Here is a 24,015-nt window from a genome sequence, read left to right as displayed (position 1 = left end):
AAGCCGAATCAGTTTCTGCAACCAAAAAAAAATGTTTTCTTTACAGCTGCATCCTTAACAAATATGAAGGAATATATACATCAAAAATGAGAAGTATACGCATTCGCTCAAAGTTAATTCATACGATTCAATTTTTATAACGTTTTCCTCGACGTTTTCTGACCGATTTTTTCAATGGCTGTGATATGCGGGATTTTTTTACTTGTTTTCACTATTTCTGTAACCTATGTTATTTTATTTTTGTGATACGTTATATTAACCTTTTATATAGGTTCCTTTTGGAAATAAGTTTATACTTAGTTTTTGCATATGCAGAGTGTTCTTGATTTCAATTATTATTAATATCATAATCGTTATTTTTGGTTGGAAATATATATTTTCATCCCATCATCATTATTTCACATGTCTATGGGAAATATATTTATATTTCACTTTCGCCATATATGAGAATTTTTATATCGATAACCTATCCCTAAACAGTACCATGTTTCCGCCACTGGCCGAAATGCACCCCTATTTTCTGCCAGTAGTGGACAAGAATACTTGGTGAGCCTTTTTTTCGAAACATAAAGTCTGGATCAAGATATTGAAGGTAAAATGACGTTTACATATGTTGTTGTTTGAAAAATTTATTAAAACCTGTTTTTTTATGTGAATACTGTGCAAGCGAAGCAATAAGTTGTATTCTGACTCTGCTTCCATTTTAAACTGAGTGAGAAAATCAACTATCAGTAGGTACAAAAGTTTTTCAAAAGAAAGGTATCTAGATAATTACTATCATTACTGTATTCGTGTGCTGACATAACTTGTGCTACGCACTCGTTTGCAACTTCACTCGTATAGTAATTATGCCTTTATCCCAATTGCATAGTAAATAACTATTACCAACTATAGACTTCTATAAGGAACAACTATAGACTCCTTTTCAATTTGAATCTTATAATTACGAAATCTACTCGACATCACCTGTCAAATCAAATAGAAATCTTTACTCCATCTACTCTCGAATGACCGTCGCGAATTGAACTGATCACGGGGTTCAAATTGCATACCAAGCATCTCTTTGTGGAGAGCTTCGTTTTCAGCATTGCTGACTTCAAGTTCGCGATTTCCATCTGCCTCTTCTCATTTCAGAACAATCCGCATTGCAGGCATTGTAAACCTGAAATGCATGCAGGGGTTCACCTCATTTCTAAGAGCGTTCGTATAACTTTATCACGTAATACAATCAATGTCTTCGGGACATCAGAGTGGGCGATCTGAACGTTTGTAACGACAGCACTGATGAATTCAACCGACTCTTTCGTTGGCTTAGATTACTGAAAATTGTTCAGTCGTAAAACAGGCCCTTCTGGATGACACTCAACATCCTTAGAAGAAAATCTGGCTATCGCCTCTGGCTTCCCTTTAGTGGGACTGCAGTAATCGTGAGATTATTTTCTGATGGAAACGGAGGTAGGGGATAGAATGATTGATTGAATTTATATTTTCAGTTTTTGATTGAAAAATGTTATTTTTGCAGAAAGCAGATGTGAAATACTTCTTGAAAGAATAACTGTCTATTTCTGTTAAGAGGTCATCACTAAACTTTTAATGAGTTCAATTTTTGTTTTTTTTTCTTGATGAACAAAGGTATACTTTATGTTTCAGAATGAAATTCTGATTCTTGAGAATGCAGCAATTCCTCAAATAAAATCTCATTTTGAAATCTGATCATTTCTAAGAATATTTTATATCTTTATTCTTTTATCGTACAAGAAAAACTGCGTTCATCAATAAGAGGTTTCAATTTGAATTGCTTGCTATCTGGGTAGCTGTCACTTTTGAAGCTGTAATCTCTAGAAAATTAGTGAAAACAACGCCAGTACTACAAATGGAACGATACACGGAAAAACAAAACATTTAAATTGTGAAAATTCACTACAAAAGCACTTTTTGGTCGTCGTGGAGCACTTTCTCGGTCGGCAATAGTGAAATTGGTGGAAAAATTTGAACTGTTTCGACAAGCTAGTATGCGTCGCTCAAGATCAACTGTGAAAGAAAGCAAAGAAAAATCGTGAGTTTACAAGAAGAGTATTCTGGCGTTGTTGTTTCTCGAAGAGGGGATCACAATTGGCCATCGATATCTTATAATTTAACACCTTTAGACTTTTTCCTTTGGGGTTATTTGAACGATGAGGTCCATTCAAATGCTCCATATTCGATTCAAAACCGAAGATATTCGGGATATAGTGGTCTTTTAAGACTTACAACCCAATTAAGTGAATTCTATCAAATTCCTATGAAATGAGATAAGACGGCCAAGTCTGTTAAAATATTTTATGGATGCACAAATGAACAGACTAACAGACATATATGTTACCAAAGTATTTCAGTATGATCTGACATGCTTTTAAATGAACCAATTTTGAAATGACATACGAAAAAGTTGGTCTTCTACTCGAAACATTTGGTTGACTTTGAATAATTTGAACTGGTAGATTGATAAATGTGGGTGACTCTTCATGAAAAAGGAGGCATATAATTTTATGGAAATGCTCAAATGGTAATCAAGCTGAAACAGAAAACGATTTTTTTCCCAAGAATAACAAACTGTATATCATGGGGGTTTATGTCATAGCATAGATTGATTTAATCTCTCCATTTCAAAATTTTAAAAAGCCCTGTAATAAGTATTTGTTCTGTTATGGCTTTTTCCATTCATTCTTAATATACAGGGTGGCCATTTGAAAACGAAACAGACGAGATTACAGACGAAATAAAGTTTTTCGATAGAAATACTCGGACAGGTCGATTTCTGTTTCGAGGGGGACAACTTAAGATGTAGGTTACGGACGCATAGCGCTTCAACCCTTGCTACTACAACCCTCACCCCCAAATTTTGAATAGGGAAGATGGGGTGAGTGATACCTCATTTGAAAGGTATTTTTATACTGATTTCAGCACAGTAATTGTTTTTTCATTTTATGCATTAGTTCTCGAAATATTCTTAACTAAGTATTTGAAAATGAAGTAGTGTTTTCATGGCACTTGTAGTGTTTTGTGAAAAATTGACATTTTGAGCTTCAAAACAACCATGACTGTGGCTTCCTTCCTAACTAACTAACGCATGAATATTTCGAGAACTAATGCATAAAATGAAAAAACAATTAGTGTGCTGAAATCAGTATAAAAATACCTTTAAATTGAGGTATCACTCACCCCATCTTCCCTATTCAAAATTTGGGGGTGAGGGTTGTAGTAGCAAGGGTTGAAGCGCTATGCGTCCGTAACCGACATCTTAAGTTGGCCCCCTCGAAACAAAAATCGACCTGTCCGAGCATTTCTATCGAAAAACTTTATTTCGTCTGTAATCTCGTCTGTTTCGTTTTCAAATGGCCCCCCTGTATATTGTTTCATATATTATTTCAATTTTAAAAAGGAAACATTTCCTTTTTTGTATGTGACATTCACAAAAAGGAACTGAAATTATTCAAAACTAGGAATGCTCTGGACTTTTCGAAATAATTGAAATACACTTTAGAACAAGATAACATTGAAATTGAGAACCCCGATCCCTTCGAATTGTCGATGCATATTACTACTTCATGGGAGTAAAATAACAACTTTCAATAAAAACACTCACCTCTAAGAAGTAAATCTGGCACAGCTGCGATCTGAAACGAAAAGAGAGAATAATAAGATTTGTTATATGAACGGAAAAGGAGAGAATCATCTCCGTTACTGCGAAAGGCAAGTTTATCAAAGCGTATCATCTTTTTGTGTCAACTTATAAGCGCATCTTCCACAACAATGGTCAGCTCTGACATCTGTGACGCCTTCAATTCATTATTACTTTGGACATATTGCTGCTGTTGGGTAAAGCACAACAAGCTCCGTCTTGATCTCGGTCGTTTCTCATTTTCTAGTAGACCATGGCTTTCATAGTGGAAGGAATTTGTCACTGAGTTTTTTTGATATATAAAATGTTCCTACTTTTTTGCAGATCTCAGATTTACCGCTTTCTATATTGCACGATGTTTGTTGAAATATCCAGTCGTTCAAATTCACTTTCCAAAATTTCCACTCCATTAGTTGCATGGAGAAAATTCCATTTTTGTATTAATGTGTTCGTTTACAAAATAAGAGACAAAATTTTTGTGAATGTGATCATACTTCAGGTGTTCAGTACCCTTAGAATATCGAAAATAAAATGAAAGTTCATTCATGGGAATATTGTTTCATATTTTTGATTGATTCGAGTGTGTAAATCAGGAAAATGCTAGCAGTTGGGCGATCAGTACATATTCAACAAATTATAGGCAAAAATCTTCAATTTTCGAGAAAAAAATTGACAATATTCCCGAGGCTGCAACTTCTCTTGGACGCAAGTTACACTTTTGAAACCTCAGTATATTTAAGATCGGAACTATGATTGAAAACGTTTTTATTTGAGCGGTCTGTGATGAATAATACAGGAGATGTAACGATTTTTAGGGGGAAATGCAATTTTTTCCAAGTTTCGAATTCATATTTTCTCAAAATCGTGAGCTCTACGAAGAATCAGTGAGCGGAGCCATATTAACGATCTCTGGTGAGCCGAATTCCGATTTGACCTGAAAAATTTTTTGTCGAAAAATTTCCGTAAAATTTTCCATACCTAACCCTTAAAATATTGAAAAAAAATAAAAGTTCATTCATGGGAATATTGTTTCATTTTATTGATTGATTCGAGTATGTAGATCACGAAAATGGTAGCAGTTGGGCGATCAGTACATTATTTTCAAGATGCAAAATACAACATACCTACATAGCGTTCTGTAATAGAAGTTCAAATATTTTTCGCATCGAGAAATGGATAAATTTGGATCTTCAACACTTTCAGCAGCAATATTTTCGGTGAGCGTTCCTTTCGATGATGTATGGGCCTTAAGATATCAGTAGCACGTCCATTCTCTTCAAAATATTCAACTCTTTTACAATTGTATGCTCAGATGGAGGTTTATATCGAACATAATATTCCCGTAAAGCACGTAAAGTACTTACTCCATAATCATCATTTTTATAGCAGGTTTTCATAATTTTCACACGTTCAGCAGTATATAAACAATCCATATTGTTGAATGGTTAACCTTCAAGTAAACATATGACGCTTCAGATGACAGTTTTGTTTGACATATGTCAATGAACCTACAACGTATCATAGAATCACAACAATCCTTATTCTGTAACTGCCTTCAGATACCTATGCTCTTTTTATCATCAGATATACACGCCTCATTGACTCTTTTTCATCTCGAATTCTTACTGAAGTTCAAGCGGGTAAGACATGATTTATATTTATGGCAATTCTGATAACTCCGAGCCAGTCATCGAATTAATCAATCGTCCTATGTCTGCGCCCCTCTCCAAGAAAATTTTTCCTGCGGAAATATTTTCGGAGGACATAAGTTTCCCACAGTCCCTTAGTTTCTTAGATGGGTCGTTAAGATGTTTCCGGTTATGGATGGAAAGGCCTTATGGACTCATTAGCTTCACCATTAGGGTGTTTGTGTGTTTCTGGGGTTGGTATCTCTATCATTCGTCTATGTGTCTTTTGTGGATATTAGAAGGGGAAGGAAATCAACGTTGTGATTATCATCAGAAAGGAGATCATTATTGTGAATATCCTGAAAGCGCCAGTTGCTTCCTTGGAGACTACAGGATCATAAAACTATACAAGTATATTGCAAGCTTTATGTAATATTTTGTGTTGACCGTGTAATTAGAATATTTTTCCCTACATTAATTTATTAATTCATAAATTCAATCAAGAGGATTCATTTCAACCAAATTGAATAAATGTGTATGCAGAATGTTATTCTTCCAAGATTAATTCCCGACATATCTATATTCTATGCTAAAACAACCCCTTCAAACTTTATCAGATATGGCATATTTTTAGATATGTATTGAAGTGACAAAACTAAATATATGATTCTTGAATTTAGAATTTTATTTTATTTAGGTGAACATCACCCATAGATTTATCATTTCATCTAAGGAATTACAAATCTATCACAAATGTTTCATTGCAGATGACATTCTGTGAATTGAAATGCTAAAAATATTACATAATGTATTGAAAAACATATACAAGACCTAGAAGAAAATGCCTTCAACAAATTGTTCGATTATTGAATTATTATTTCCAATGGATGAATATTTTCGGAATTTTGGTGGGGGTTGCTTTGAACGCACGTCAAGAAAATTTAATGATTAGAGCATGTTCGTTCATGTTATAGAATATGTCTCCTTGAATACAATAGTAAAGGTATAAAACTTTCTTGCAAAGAAACAACAAATCATGTGATACATGCCTGTTGTCATTTTGTGTTAATGGTATTCACAAAACAATATCTTATGAAAAAATCTTTGGTGATTGAGTCACCCACAACCCTCTATTCTACATCGAGACCAGTGCAAACCTACAATTTATAAGCAATTTTTCCCTGTATCAGATTGTTTCTTTTAGGTCTATAGAAATGGAAGTGCCCACTATTTACATGCAAATGCTCGTTTGAATTACACATTAGAACCATGAATCACTTGTTTTATTTACCTTACTCGATGATATTAGTTGTAGGTACAGTAGAGTAAAATTTGCAGTCTTGCTTCAGCGATTTGAAAGGGAGTTAATGATCTGTATTTCAATTCGGGAATTCAGTTAAGAACAAAAGAGAACATGGGTCGTATAGTGTAACTGACAGCAACAGCACTCTCTCCTCGCCGTTATTGATGAAGATGGCTAATTCCTTTTCCAACCGCTCGTACCTTTGAGCAGCCATGTCGGCATCGGTTGAAGAAAACACTAACAACTGGACTATACGTTTCGCAAAATTATGAAATGTTTAGTCAATTGTCTTTTCCTTTATTGATATGAACACGATAATGTCATGATGGTCGAATGATACTTCATTCAGAGAGTCTTCTGTGTCCATATTACCTTTAATGAATTGGTCAATTCTTCAACGAAAATTCGTTGGTCGACATTTTGGATCTCACGTACATCACTAAAGTTCTCGTATTGGTGATATGTTGATTTAAATTTCACAATTTTGTGAAACGTGTGGTCAAGTGTCTTATTTATTTTCATTTATTAATATTGAAATTATGCATCACCAAGTCATAAATTAGAAATCAATGGTGTTCATAGACGGCCAGACAGAATCGAATATGAAGACGGATTCGTCATCAGCAAATTCGAAAATTGTGGAAATCGTGATCAAATGATAGAGCCTGGGATGGGGCAGTTTATTCTGTGAAACCGCGAAGTTAGTTGTTGACTGCAAGGGGGTGAAGTTTTGGGTATGAATTCCACATCGAAATGGGATCTCCGAAAACTTATAGACGTGCTGTGTGAAATTTTCGATCACAGGTTTTTCACAATGGGTGTAAAATTATTTTGTAACACCTTGTACTTATATTTCTGAATAACTAGAAACAATGAACTGATCCAAACAATACTAAGCTGTTCCAACTTCCAAGAAGCCGAAATTCGTTAAACCTCATCGTAGCATTATTCTCCAGAGGAATGGAGATGAATAATTTTCACAGCTAAAGTACCTTTATACCTCAGACGGCCTGGAAACTCCTCTAGAAAGAATTAATATATTGATGTTCCGATCTTCGAATCCACCAGCATTACAACCGCAACTTCATACAAGAGTTGAGGTGCTTGATATTCCCCATTACCGAAGTTCTTAGCATAATATACTACTCTGCTTCAAAGCTTAGATGCATCCCTAGATGGCTCAAATGCGCGTGTAGATATCGATTCCTCGTTCGATGTTTTTCCGAACTCTTTTATGAAGTTCTACACTAATGTCTTTCAGGCTTGAATATTTTATATTGTTGGAAAGTGGGCGGCTTGAAGTAACGGAATTTTTACATATCGTGTTACATTGCTGTTATTACAGTTTCTCATGGAAGGAAGAAGGGATTCAAAGCGGAGCCTTCTATAGATTTTTCAGTATCGCTTCGATACAGGAGATAAAATCAAGTATGGCAAAAAATAAAGTTCGAGTAGGCTGCATATCTAACTTTTATGGCGTTCCCTTTTCTGCCAAGCCTCTTATTCCATACTTGAATTCGAGATGTACTGTATAGGTATCAATGAAGGTTGTCTAGTATTTGATTGAACACTAACCATGTTTGGTGACTTTTGAACTTTGAAAAATCTCCCTTGCAGTTAGGATGTTAGACTTATGCTGCTTCATCTCAGTGCTATTCATATCTGCTGAAGTGAAGAACTCAGCTCTAGAAGGTGCCAATATGCCAAAGAAAGTTATTTTTGCAACTACAGATTTAACAGCCTCTCTGTCAGACGATCATTGGCTTAACACGAACATCCTAAAATATTCACTCTGAATATATGACTTTGCAGCGTATTCCCAATCCATTAATGCTTAATGGGATTGTAGGGAAGAAGCTTCTGGATGAAAGATATTTTGCTGCTTTTGTAAAGTAGCGTTTGCATCTACGCCGCTGTTGTATTTTTCTTCTTTACAGCTGATGGCACGAGTTGTTTCCAAGTGAGCTTCTTGTCAAGTAAGAGTAATATATGTTTGGCCTCTCTTTTTCACTTTATCCTTCTACTTGATATTACGACGTATCCATGGGTATCTTTCCTCTTTATCTGAAAAGAACAGCCTCGATCTTCTCAGGGTTCACTTCGATACTCCATCGATCAAACAACGATTAGAGTCTTGAGATGGTTCTTCCAGGTTGTCATGTTGAGAACCACGAACTGGCAAAAATAGCGGTATTAAGCATAGAGGCTTTCTCTGTTTTCGGCATGTCTGATACATTACACTTTCATCTCCGTAGCAGAGCATGTTATATTTGGTAAGGCATTCTCAACAAATATTTATGGTGGCTCTTTCTGAGGGGAATACGGTGCTTCAATATTTGGCTACTGATGGAATGATCTATTCAGTGGTCCCTACCACGTAGTCTTGCCACCTCCATAGTGGCCTTAAATTGGTTGACTTCTTTTTTCAAACAGAACCGTTCATTTAAGAATTGTGCAGCATGGGCGGCACCATCTCTAGTTAGTAAAAAGTTATTGAATTACGTCATAAAAACATTAACAATTTACATGTACGAAGACGTCTGGAATTATTCAGTTGAAAATAATGCAAATTTTATTTTATGGTTTAATGACCGTATTTCAACCCAGAGTTATCTGTTCTGAAACTCGAATAGAAGTTTCAAAATTTCCTAATTCTGACACAAATTCTAAAAGTTTAAACTAAGTGGTAATAGTATATTATTCAACGAGCGGTAATGTAGGTTATAACTCACGTAGATGAAGTTTGCAGCACGAGCCGCAGGCGAGTGCTGTAATTCATCAAGTGAGTTATGACCATTACCGCAAGTTGAATACTATACTTTATCTACGACTATATCAATAAATACTAAGAAAAAAATACAGACTTAGAATATAGACAGAAGGAACGGGAAATAAACATATGTGCCCGATTCCGACTACAAGAGAGATGGAAACTAGCTTCGGATAGCTCGAGTCCAGTACAGAGTACAGAAATAGAATTATATTGAAAACCCTTAGTAGTTCCCTATAAAAATGCATTAAAATATACCGAAAAACATTCCCTGTAAACGACGACGTAATGACCTTACTGCTACAAACTCTTTTATATTTTTTTCGGGCAAGTAATTCTGTATGGTTACATTAGCTGTTTGTGTTTTGGAAATGTATACCTATATAATATTTCATCTTCACTATCTGAATTAATCGTTTTCGGCGAAACATTCACAATAATTAGATATCAACTTAATTTGAAGACGTCAAAATTATTAAAGTGACATTTCCTCGGACATTCCTCCCCTCAATAACAATAATGGAATGTTCCCTTTCGGCCAATCGAATAGAAGCAGAGAAGTATAGAAGCACAGATCCAAATTTTCCGATTTATTATAGTGAGTTATAGTAATGAGTTATTATAACTCACGATGTTTGTTAATAGATACTATTAATTGCTCAAAAGCAGTTGAATAATGAATATATAATTCAATAGGAGTAAATAAATATAATTGTTATCAGTACCACAGAAGCAAAATATGTTCTTGGTTTCTTGAGCTCTCCCTATCATTAAGTTTACAAGAAAGACATTTTTAAGTTATTTTTCCTGGATTTTAGTTTTATTTATTATTTTTCAATAATAATAATAAAGTTTATTTGCTATCATCAAGTTTTCAAGAAAGACATTTTTAAGTTATTTTTCCTTGATTTCAGTTTTATTTATTTATTTATTATTTTTCAATAATAAACTACTTTCATACGTTTTGGCATTTGAACACTTAAAATATAGGTTGAAAAATCGGAATGTCTGGAGTCTGCGAACGAGAAAAAAAAAGTGTGATAATAACTTTCCACACTTTCAGATAATATTTACCTCTCTAGAACTCAAAGGGTTCTAATTGCCTAATTGCGAAAGTAAAGAGCAAACTGCCTCGAATTAGTCTCGCCGATGAGTGCGTAATGGATTCCGAATATTCATCAGGACCACATAATACAATTTGTACAACACCCTTCGCTGTCGATGAAAGGACGATGATTGATTCGGTTATTCAAAACTATGATACGTTCACAAATGAGATATTCAGGGGAGTGAGCCGTACGATCCATTTACTGCGGAAGAGCTTTTGCAGTTATCCATATTGATCAATTGTTCCCCCAGCTTTATGTCCCTGATGAATAATTCATTCCTTCTTCTTTGGGAATTATTTCAGATCGCCTGCGGCTCCTTCTCCTTTCATCAGAGTCCGAGGAGATAAAATTAAGCTAGTTTTTGCAAGCCTTCATGCTATCCAGTTTCTATCGATTTAAATTATTGTTGTTTCGTTGATGGTTTCCATCCTGAGAACTTCTTTGATGTTTCGTCAAGTTGGAAATTTATACGAGACAGTGATGGATTCAGGATTTATTTTTGGTTGTGGACTCAACTTCAACATCGAATATTTTTATTTTTGAACGTTCATGAATATCGGTTTATCATTTCATCTCAGTCTGAAGAGTTCTTCATGCTCTTACCTAAGAACACTCAACTGAATAGCAAGAATAACAAGGTATTTTTATTCTGGGTCTTTGGTCACTCAGGGATTAACGAAAAGAAAATGCCAACACATTTGCTGAAAAAGGGGCAAAACTTTTTTCAGTGGCCCAGAATCTTTCTGTGCTATATACAAATGTACCTACAAAAAATAGTTTCAAGAGAAGGGAAAAGGGGGACACTATGGAGGAATCCTCTAGAGATGAATCATTCTAAAAAGTTTCGTAGAAAATTTGACAGTGCGAGATCTAAAAAGTATCGGGTGTTTTTTTTCGAGGTATATAACTTTAAGTTGTCATTATTGTTCAAGATGGCGATCGATTCAGCAACCGTCAAGTGATTTATTCTCAGTTTGGTTTGGCAATTCATCATAAATAGACTCACGTCTGGACAACGCTTGCAAACAGTGCAATTTTATTTCAAAAATAATGGTTCTGTGCGGAATACGTATCGCGTGAATTTTGTTTAGCGATGAAGCGCACTTCTCGTTGAATAGCTACGTCAACAAACACAACTGCCGCATTTGGAGTGAAGCTAATCCTCAAGTGTATGTCGAAACACCGTTACATCCAAAAAAACTGATTGTTTGGTGCGCTTTATAGCCTGGTAGAATCATTGGTCCGTACTTCTTCAAAAACGATGATGGCCAGAACGTTACAGTTAATGGTGATCGGTATAGAGCCATGATTACTAACTTTTTCATTCCTGAATTGAAGAACCATGATGTCCAGGAGCTGTGGTTCCAACAAGACGGCGCAATATGTCACACAGCACGTGCCACAATCGATTTATTGAAAGACACGTTTGGTGACCGCCTAATTTCACGTTTTGGACCTGTGAATTGGCCTCCAAGATCTTATGATTTAACACCGTCAGACTACTTTCTGTGGGGCTATGTAAAGTCATTGGTCTATGCGGATAAGCCACAAACCCTTGACCATTATACGTCCACAAATGTTGGAAAAAGTCATCGAAAACTGGACGTCCAGATTGGACTACATCCGAGCCAGCGGTGGTGGTCATATGCCAGAAATCATATTCTAAATGTAATGCCACAAGATCATCTTGCGGATAAATCAAATTCATGTCAATCGAATAATCCATCCGTGTTTTATAACAATTTAAAGTTCTATAGCTCTAAAAAAAACACCCTTTATATGTATCTCAGAAAAAATATGCTACAGCTCCTCACTAGAAAAAGACGTGTCCAGATTCTGTGGGGAGGAGGAAGAAACTCCGGATCACCTGGTAACACTATACCTCGACATCACTAGCCAATGCTAAATCTGCTTTGGACAAGAAACTTGTAGAAGTGAGGATGTATCCCCCTTGAAGCCATCCCAGATACTAGAGTTCATTTAAACCTTGGAACTAGACGGCGAGCTGTAGATCACGCTATGGTAGGAATAGCTATGATGGGGGGCACAATAGACCAACAGGTCACAGTGGAATGAAACTCCCTTGAATCTAATATAATCCTTCCGTCACAATATCTCGCTGAAGGCTTTCACTGACAGATTGTTCGAAAAATTAAAAAATTCAATTCAGGTCTTTTTAGCCGAGGTTTAGTGGATTTGCCACTATATGTTTCGCTAAGTATACGAGTCATTGACTCCTTTATCTTGATCTAAAAGGGCTTCAGGGATTGCCTCGTCCAATGATGCGGTATTCATACTGTCACCACTGGATGAGGCGGAACTATGGGATTCAGCTCCTCTATTTCTGAGAGATTTCTTTATATTATATCTATTGCTGTTAACCAGGCGGAGTGCACTATTGGTGTTTTTTCTCTACTGTTGATGTTAGTCAAATATTTGTATATTTCGTTGGCTTCCATATACATTTTCGAGTAGTTGCTTTTGATATCTGAGATGAAAAATGTTCTTGGGAATAAGATGTTATGTCTGTTGGTGAGGCAGATTCATGCGTTTGGTTCAATCGGCAACACAATCACAAAGTATCCTTTATACAACAACGAATCAATTTTATCTTTAGCACTTCTTGATCCAGTTTTTTGTTGATGTGTAAATTGATTCTATGTCATGTCTTTTAAGAACTTTTTCTATTTTGTTGATCAATAACATAGTCATAGTACTAACAACACATTTTTCTAAATTTTCCTATCTTCTTACGCGAAAAACTATTGGTGAGGTTCGCCATAGAAAAATTCAGGGAACGGAACTAAAGGTGTTCCCAAACACGTTTCTGAAGTTCTGAATAATATTCACAAACCTAGAAACATACCGCACCGTTCCTTTTAAAACAAATTATTGAAATATCAAGTTAAAATTATTCTCCTATCTCACACCGAAGGTGCTGTGCTGAATATAATAACTGTGAATTCTTTCCACTCCTTCAGATCTAGATTTATTCCGCAGAATTCCTTCGAATAACTGCTAATTCCTGAAATTTGACGCAACTTCCGAGAATTTCAGCCAGTTTTCATCCCAAGTAATCATCTACACCCAGTTTATGTTACAAGAGGAGATTCAAGTGGCGTTGGAAATTATTTATGAGATATATTCCCCTTTTGCGGTCAGGTTCAGACGTTCGAGCATCTGATCGAAACTTTTCTCATTACGATGAGTTTCATGAGACGTCGGATGGTTCGGCTGATTTTTGGCCACCTTTTTCTCTCATTGAGGCACCAGGACGGTCTATAAATCTAATTTGAAGAGAAAATGGATTTTATAATTATTATTCGAAGAGTCTTTGCACAGGGAAAATTGTGTGATGCTTCTTTGTAAAGTAATCTTTTAAATTCATTGTTTATCTTTTCATTTCCTTGGGGAAAAAATATATATTTCAAGTTGAGACTACCGAAAGTTTCAATTTAAATGTTGCATTCGTAAGACTGAGGGCGCTTGAAGAATATGGTTGATTGGATTCTTTTTCGCAGAATTGCTTTTTCTCGCTGAGAAACTTTCTGAGCTTAATGAAGTGATCTTGAACTTCCCACTCTATTTATTATGAGGGCTTACTGTTTCTTCTCATCAAAGATTAATTTTTACATGAATTGAAAATTCGTTTTACTTGAAAAGTGCTTCGTACCGTGAACGTTGAGAAGACGAAATAAGAAATGCACTTTCGCGATGTACAGCACAGAAAATTAATGTCATAGAAGTCTTATAATAATAATAGTGCATATTTCGAAATGACGATTTTAGTTTCTTTACAGAATGTATCATGAAAATACATTAATGAAATTAGTATGAGTGCAAGAGAACAGTTAGATTAACCTTACTGTTTTATATGAAGCGGTTGACACAGGGCGTTTTGAAATTAGACCTTGGAGGACTCATTTGCTGTCATTTGAGTCATATTTTGTGATTTTCAAGGATTTCTCACCTTACTCCATTTTCGGTAAAGTTTAGTTTTTGTACGTTCACCAAATTTGATTAGAAGTTTGGATTATTTTCATGGCCAACGAGTAGTCTGGATCATACATCGATAGAATAGACGAAGTTGAGAAGATTGAGAGTAAATTTCAAGCGGAAAGTAACAACTGAAGAAATATGGAAGAGGTGCATGAAAAAACGAATGGTGTGGAGGTCATTTCAAACATAATTTATACATTTTCTACTGAAATTTTGAATTGAATTGCATTGGAAAAATATTAGATTCATTACTTTCTTTTCTTTGATTCTTTTCCCTTTCAAATTAAAATCGGCTGAAACAAAACTAGTGCCTGCATTCTAACGAAAACTTTTCCAGGAAATAGAGAAGGAATTCAACAAGTTTTTCAAATGATAATACATAAATTGTGGAATTCGAAACATGCAGACAAATTTACATTAGAATTTTACTATTCTTTTCTTCATATACAAACTTTCAAATCATACTTATTCTTATATTAGTTATATAATATATATGGTATATAATACAGCATGGTTTTGCTCTTTTCGTACATATCATATCCTTTTCTGATGAAAATAACCCAAACTTCAAATCAAACTTAGTCAACGTAGAAAAAATCGACGAAAAATGAAGTGAGGTGAAATTTTTTAAGAAACTCGAATATCTCGGAATCTGTTGACTTTCGGATATCAATAAATATTACTCAATCGACAGCAAATGAGGTTCACATCGAATTTGGAAACACTTCGTATTTTGTTCCTTGTTGACTGTAAAAATTTCTAAAGATGCTAATGAATATCATTTTGTTTTCATTCCATTTTGATGCTAATGGTTATAATTGAATAGTAAATTTAATTACATAATTGTATTTCTGATCTTAATACTGATATTTGATAGGTATTGAATTCATGTTTCTTCTTGATGTGGTTAGAATAACTTCGTTAATTTCTTTCCTTTGGTTTCCTATGGATGAATTCACTGTCGTGAATTCAATATCAAAAAATGTCTACATTTCAGCACATTTAGAGAGAACTAAAGAAATGTCTGCAAAATCTGATTCTAGAGAACAATGTTTCAAAAAACCAAGACTGAATTTCCGTCTGCAAATCCTCATATCTCCAGCATACAACAATAAAATCTGATGGTGCATCCGTACCCTATTCATAAAGCAAAATTATGGCCCCCAACCGAGACACGTTCAGATTTTTCCTCAGAATCATAAAAACGAAGGGCTTAAGAGACGTGATCAGAAAGATAATGCTCATCGATGTACCTAATAACTGTTGCTTGCGATGCTGGAGCACAATCAATACTCGGCGAAAGCGAGTGTTTCATTTCCCAGCCTACTTCTCAATTTTGGCTTGACAGCGATAGTATTCACGTACCGGAATCGAAAACGAGGAACTTTTGGAGGAACGAGCAACAGGCTATTATGCAGCATTTACTTAATCCTTCGGATTGGATAGTGATACTCCTAACAGGGCGTGAGTAACGTCCTTAGGCTGTAAACATCCGATTAATTTTCTCTCTGATCTGGATTGTTTTCAAGTTCGAAATCTGTTCGTTATTTTGGAGAAATGCGAGGATTTATTTGAAGGGATAGAAGCCTTATGGGTGCAAATTATATGAAACAATGGACCGATCTCTGTTTATCCCCTAATTCTATCTCGCAGAGACGTATGATTCTCGAAAGCTTGGCTCTTTAGTTGAGTTTTATCTGTTGATCTGGAAGTTATCATTTGACTTTGAACTGACGGATAGAGGGGATATTTTGAAGATACATTTTTTATGCAGTGCTAGGAAGCTCGAACTCAAAAAGTCGATGGGTGGAAAATACTATTCAGGGTGTACACTTTTAAATCGGCCTAATTTCAAGATGAGATTAAACAAGTGATTTGCAACAAAAATGTCATGTAACACATGGTCGAAATGTTGGTGGTTATTCTTCAATTCAACATTTTCTTAATTTCACGGAATTTATCACTTCTTTCCATGAAACCTATTATCTCTTATTGATTTCTGCGTCCTCATCGAATTTGATCATATATTCCGAAAGAGCATTGAATTTTCCTTAATGAGAGAGGTCATGAGTGGCAAAAGAGTTTCACTGAGGAGTATGGTGAAGTGGTGAATATAAATATTCTGAAGAGAGCGAAATAAGTCGTACTTTTCCAATCGTTTTATGAATGAAAAATTATAAATGGGAATATGTTTTATTTGCAGTGAAAACGTCTTTATTTTGCAGGCTTTCAAACGTCATATCTAGTTTTGTGATAGCTACTTTCCTTCTGCTGTAATATCATGGCTAACGTGATAACAATGAAAAAGACAAAAATACTCAAAATTGAGGGGAGTATGGACAAGGAGACAGAAGATTTTGAACGCTCGAATTCATCCACCAAATACTTTGGAGATTACAGAACTGTATAAAGAATTCAAGGCTACAATTAGCGTATGACTGAACAAGCACACTCCAGACTTGATTTTCTATTTTCTCTTAATATTCTGCTCGCATTTTCTTTGGTTCTGATGTGACGCTATCACAAGAAATTTTGTACTTATCTTAAAATGGCTATTCTGAATATAGATGCCAAATCTCATCCAAATCGGATTTGTTGTCATTGGAATATGAGCTATTTCTCTTCTCTTATTTTTCCTTTATTTTCATGGTTTCAAAGAAGAGATCAGTTGGAAATTTTTATTTTATATCGACGCGTAAAATCACAGAAACGACATCATCAAATCCTCTTTCCGAGAAAAATTCTGCATGAAGGTATTTACGGAACCCTTATTCGGATCTTGACCATTAACAAACTCTACCTCAATAAAAGTCCAGGTCCGAACCTTCCCCGAAAATTGCAAGTTTCTATGTCCTTCGGTTCGAGAGTTATCATGTATACGGATGGACAGAAAATCGACTTTGAGTACTTGATGCATTACAATAAAATCTTCTGAGACAAACTTCCTAATGATGGGACTAAATCATAAAGTAACATTGGTACAGCCCATGAACTTTTTAGACATATTGCTCCCTCATAAATTTTGTATTTCAATAGATTCAAATGTCTTTTAACGGATCAATCGACAAATAATTCAGAATCTTCCAGGCAAATTCTGTGTGTCGTACATTCAACTGTGAAAAGCTTGTTGGAAATGATTGGTCTAGACTGGATTGGGACTTGAAATAGCAAAGAAAAACCACGATGGTCTTATGATGATGTAAACGTACAGATCGTCAAATGTGCAGTTTTACGTTGAGTGGCATAGTCACCATAATGTAGGGTTATCGTATGGTATGCTATTGTTTATGGAAGCTGGTCTGAGATGGAGATCAAAATATTAGGAAACATTTTTTTCGACAAAATGAAATGGAAACCAGAAACATAGTCTGAATTCTCTCAAGGAGTTCGAATTGACTGCATATTTTCAGCTGCATAAGTCTCATCACGTCATTTTCGAAAAATTGTAGTGTCTTTCGAACCAACTGTAGAGTGATAGCAATTTTGCAGAAGACTGGAAAACTTGTCGGAAATTCAATAAAAAAAATCGTACAATTATCTCGAACGGTTCTCAAAATATGATATTCATTTTAAACCTTTATATCCATGAAATTTGCGGAAGAAAGTGGCCTACGTCGAAAAGTAACACAGATGAATTATGACAACTGGGGTATTTCGAAATCAGAATTTCATGAAGATTAAGAGTATGATGTAAAAATTGGGCATTCTCATTTGAAAAAAGCAGGATGGTGTCGTGTTACTCCACTTTCGGACCTTTATGTAGAATCAAAAATTATTTCGTCAAAATCTGAATCATTCTCCTAGACCAAAATTTCCAAGAGTTATCAACCGATCGAGCACTATTGACTCACCTTGTATATAACTTATGAGTACAGCCAGTTGTTAATAATGAAGAATATTCACAATCACATTTTTGCTCATGTCTTCTTTTTTAGTAACCTTCAAGAAACCATATAATATACCCCGAAAAATTACAGAACGAAACAAAAAATAACATTCCTTCTGTTCCTACGTACCTAAATTAAATATGAAAAATAATAGGGTCGCCAAAGAGAAAGGGAAAATCGTTGGAGCTCTAGAGGTATGTAGAGGAGCATTTTCATGCCAATTCGTCCACGAAATTTCGTGCTGAAACCCTTAAGTAGACACTCAGAGAGGGATCACGTACGGAAAGAACTATCAGGCAAGAAAACTCGGGTGTGTTCTTTGATCAGGGATTATGATGACTTTTAACTTTGATATCCGCCACGGCCATTTTGTTGCGCCTCAAGTTTTATTTAGTATTCAGAAAACACGTCGCATACATGATAGACAAGTTTCGAGAGCTCGATCCTTGGAAATTTCGAGGGGACTTCAAATTTTACGCTTCCTGTCTGGAGCCGGCACACCGCAAGCTCATAATCCAGAGCAAAACGCGTATGGCATAAATTGGTCCTGAAAGATCTCATCCGAGAATGCGGCTTAGTTACTTATTTTGACATTTGAACTACGGCAATTGTGCAATACGGGAGAAACGATTTTTCATTTTGAATAATGGAAGAGCGTTTCTTTTTTTTTTGATTTTTCAATTTGTTCTAGAGTGGTTTTTCTCCGAACAGTTCGCTCTATTATTTCGTTACAATGTGCCGAAAATAACATAACTCTCGAACGAAAAGAAGTAAACACTTGAAATACGATAGGCTTGGATCTCTAACGAGTCAATTAAGATAGTACACAACTTTGCTCGTATAGTATATCCTAAGTCACTTGAAGGAAGTTAGAATATTTGAATTATAAAAGGGTTGTCCAAGTTTTGAGAAAATCTTTTGATGGTGAAATTATTGCCCAACAATACTCCCAAATAAATACCGGTATATAGCAAATCCTCTTGGAAACAAGAATGTTTCGATTTGGTTCTTCCTATTGGCTGAATAGTCCACGTTCCACTTCGGGGGCTTGTTTGATAACACTCATTGGCTGTAACTATCATTTCCTCAATGATTTTCCTATGATTCACATAGACCACTGCGATCCATAGGGGTATTAATGAAATGAGCATTTTGATTCAGTTTCAGTTCGTTGTGTGACTGATGATGACTATGACGTTTGACAAAATTCTATAGCTCTTTAAAAAAAAAAGGAATATTTTGCGATCAAATCTATTCCTCCATTCACTTTTAAAGTTGGTAACGTCACGCCAAGTTCTGAAGAAAATGATTTGACATCTTAAAGACCTTCATGCCATTGAAGAAAAAAATTTTTGAATACGAAAAGGACTAGGTGAGATTAACCAACGAAGTTTTCACTACATTTTCTAATCATGTAGAAAAGGCTTATGCACTGGAGACCCTCTAATTTGCTACGTCAAAGTAGCAGCTACATACGTAGCCAGATCGAAAAATAAATCAAGCATTTTATAGAATATAGAAATGTTTCACCATTTCTCGCCATCAGTTAGGACTCGGGACAGTTATAATAACTGGCGTGCGCCTATGGTTTATGACAATCGCGATGCAAAATCTGGCTAATTGTTTTTATGGATTCGTTCAAGTGACTCTGAATATACTATACTACTATTTTAATATAAATGCAGTGAGAAAATATCCGGGTATTTGCTCCCCGCTTAAGGTGAATATTATTGTTTTGATCCATGAAAACCATTCGTGATTTTTGTCAAAAAGCTCTTATTCTTTGGAATACAGTAAGAGTATTGGAATACTTTAATTGAAGGGAAATTTTTGTCGGGAAAAAATCCTTTATATAGCCAAATTATCGAACATTTGGTAAGCACTCGGGATGTGAGAACTGGCTATTCCACGAAAAAAAATTAACACAATTTTAATTGTAGAACAGAAATGATACAAAACGAAAAATTATTTATTTGGGATGAATAGTTCTGTCATACCCACCAATAAGTGTCGATATTTCAAAACGTTACAAACATTTTAATCTAAAGCAAATACCCGGATATTCAAAATTATGATTTCGTTGATGAGTCATTTGTATGAACATGCATTTACATGATTGGCTGAAATTTTTTGAGAGGAATAGTTGAGAAAATTCTGACTTGGTGTCCAAATTTTTTCAGCACTCCTTCATTCATGCTCCTTTGAAGAGCCATTACTGTATAGGAATATAGAAGACATGTGATTCATTATTTCATTGCTGTTGGTTTGCTTATTTAGATGAGGGCTTTTGATATCAATATCAGTACATGACATTTGATACGTATGATATACCTAATCGTTACCAAAATTCATTTCGAATCGTTGCTCATCATTATATTTGATAAACAACCATCGATTAGTCTATCGGAAGTGAAGGTTGTATTCACAAGATTTTTCGATTAGCGCTGTGTTAGGCACTCGGAAATCCATATATTCTCTCTTGTTGGTAATGATTGACCATTAATGGAATGACATAAAAAAATTCCCTTGTAATAATTCTTCTAATACTATAATTATTGATAAAACAAATTATTCATTTCCAATCAAGTTGCTTTTATAGAGGAAAATAATGGAAAATTCCGATTTGAGTATCTGGTCTTTTCATCTAGGTACTCCTCAAACTCAGTACACAACAGTGAAGTTGTTTCAGAATATAAAATGAAACAATCCAATCTGATGCTGTGAGGAAAGGAAACTTTCTAAAGTTTAATAAAAGCTGAATTCATAAAGGACTGCCTTCTCAAGATAATTTGGAGATGTAGGTGGAAATCCATCATCAATCATTTTCATACAAACTTCCAATCTTTAATGAAACCGATGCGATCCTGTGTAAATTGCTGTTTCACTTTGATGTCCTTCTGAGAAAACAGTTATGGCAGAATGAGTAAATTCACTGACCTGCTTTAGATCCGCTCGTTAACTCAATACTTCTAAAAGTGCTTCTATTGAGTTAATTATTTCAATTAAACTTCTGACAATTTGGTGAATTCTCTGGAAATCGTTCAATTATTGATCAATGGAATGAAATTAAAAGCGTTTCTTTTTATTTTGTAGATAATATTTCCAATAAATCCAATAACGAATTTTCCTTTCAAACTTTCATGAGAAATTCAATGAACTTAGATTTTTTTCACGAAACTATTTATAGGTACTGAATAATGTTTACATTAAATGATTCATTTTATCGATTCTATCAAAATTTAAGCGAAGGCATAATTACCTATCCATTGATTTTCTCCTCAAAAGAATGAGGTTCTACTAGGTCTTGTATCGACGTTCCCTCATATTATTCTAGAACTTATATCAATTTGATTAAAGTCTACCGAAGAAATTGGAAAACTTTGCGAGGAAAGAAATTCTTGACGTTTGGTGACTAACCTCATCAAATTATACTGTACGCATTATGTATGAAATACAATGAAATTCAAAAAAATCCCAATATCATTTTCTTTTCTTTCTAATTTCAAGAAATTCAGTATGAAAATTAGTATTGAAATAAAATGAAAGTTGTATACGAGCACGCGTGTTTATTCACTTTTTCTCTCAAATATCAGATAGCTATCCGATAATATTGTAGTGACTCTTAGTTAGCCCGAGAGATGGCGTCTTGGGCTATGCATCGCTCGGACGAACGGCACCGCTTGGGATAAACTCAGCCGTTCTAGGGTAAATGTAATCAAGCTCCGCGATGGACATTGAAGATTTATATGACAGAGAACACTTATTGCCATTATAACGATTGTTTCCGGGATAAAACACCGAAATCCTCTGAGAAAGGGAAACACCTGGCCATAATTCAATAAAAAGTAGATTTGAAAACTGATTCTGACACATATATTGATATTCAATTGAAAGTATTCAAAAAAATGTTACTTTCCTTCATTGTAGGAAAGGCAGGTTTATTTCATTTGAACTTGTATAAAAGTCTCAGTCTCGCAGAAAAATTTTTCATTCTGGAAAAAGTACCTCCTCAAGCGGGACTCGAACCCGCTTCCTCGGTGGCTTAGTGGTAAGAACGCTGGACAAGTGATTCGGAATTTGCGGGTTCGATTCCCGCTCGAAGAGGTACTTTTTCCAGAATTGATAATTTCCCGCCACTACACTATTTACCTTGTAAAATAATTAATTCTCAATTGAAAAAACGAAGTCCAAACCTGACCAGAAAAAAACCAATACTGAGTGTGAAAGAAAATATTAATTTTCAATATGTAGGTAATTCTATAGAAAGTTGCTGAACTAGAGATATGCTCTAGGACCCTGTCTATCCCACATAATTGAGGGTACGGACAAGAATATCAGGATAACAGAACAACATGAATTAGATAGTTGCTTCTAGCCGGAAGGAAACCATTCGGTATCATTCCTATGGATATAACAACGTCTTACTCAACCCCGATGGAATCCCATCAAATTCAAATAAGCATAAAATCTTATTTCGTAGCAGAGGACGTTTAAGGTCGGTCAATCTTCTTCGAGCCTGTCGCGCAGAAAAATTCATGTCTTTTATACCATGTATATTTCATTTGCAGGATATTTACTCTACTGGGGAAGACCTTTTATTTCGCTCCATTTATTTTGATGGGACAAAGTGTTTCATTGAATTCGCATTTTTCGAATGAGAGAATAATTCAGATGAAAGCCCTCTTTTATTTTTTTTTCCGAAATTTATTTCGTTGGAGAATTTCACGTCATCGCTCATTTCTGTCTATGCGGGTAGATGATTAAACAAAATATTCTACGATTCAATTTATGACAAATTCTACTAGTAGGATTGATGATTTGGCAGATTCAGTAGAGTTGCAAAAAAGCCATTTCTCGTAATAAATTTCTATATTTTTTCACTTTCGAATATCCATTCATAAAATAGAAAATTTATATTATATCTGTGGATACTCATTTTGTATTTGCATTGCGAAAAAATAATTCACAACTCAACAATTTAGTTTTTAACATCATGAACTCAAAAGGTGATTAGGCATTTATTGAGCTATGAAAAGTATTTGAAATTTTTCGTGCTTCAACATTTTTTTTGTATTGGTAACCAAACTGAAAAGAAAGAGTTCAGCGAAGTGGTTTCAGTATTTCATGATTAAATCATTACTGAACACAAAATATGAAGGTAATGATTTTATCATGAAAAATTTATATTATATATTTATATCTACAAGATATCAAATTTTTCGTCATTGAACCTGAAATTCTATCGAAATTGATGCAACAGAATCTGTTGACTAAATTTTTTTTGTGAATAAATCAGTCAACGAATTGAAACTGTGCTGTGCAAATTAAAATGATTCTACTTTTGCCATTGATATTATGAGCACTTGAGTTCATCTAATTTCTCTTTAGAGAATCAAAATCATTGTGAATGTAGGACGTATGGTCGAATATTCTGATTCAAATTTTATTTCACTATAAAAGAAGAGAACATTAGGAATATTTAATAATTTTAGAGATATTCTACTCATAACATGTAAAATAATAATAATATTCATTAAATAGAATGAACAAGAAGAAATAATTGATAATTCAAATTCAATTACAGGGCGGAGTTCAGATGGGATAATATTCACCTACTGTTCTAAATCTGAAACACTATCGCAGCCACCATTTCGTAGT

The 24,015-nt window shown here is 34.8% G+C and overlaps 1 protein-coding gene across 1 annotated transcript in view; it reads right to left on the bottom strand.

Moving 5' to 3' along the window:
* Positions 1-24,015, bottom strand: part of LOC123677072 (protein O-mannosyl-transferase TMTC1-like) — a 397,650-nt gene that overhangs the window by 360,539 nt on the left and 13,096 nt on the right. The window contains exon 2 of the mRNA XM_045613516.1: positions 3,626-3,656. The gene's annotated coding sequence lies outside the window, so the exon portion shown is untranslated. The remainder of the gene's footprint in view (positions 1-3,625; positions 3,657-24,015) is intronic.

The sequence above is a fragment of the Harmonia axyridis genome, chromosome 3 (genome assembly GCF_914767665.1).
Source record: "Harmonia axyridis chromosome 3, icHarAxyr1.1, whole genome shotgun sequence".
Taxonomy (NCBI): domain Eukaryota; kingdom Metazoa; phylum Arthropoda; class Insecta; order Coleoptera; family Coccinellidae; genus Harmonia; species Harmonia axyridis.
The sequence above is the reverse complement of the archived record's forward strand: the minus strand, read 5'-3'. Positions and strand labels throughout refer to the sequence as shown.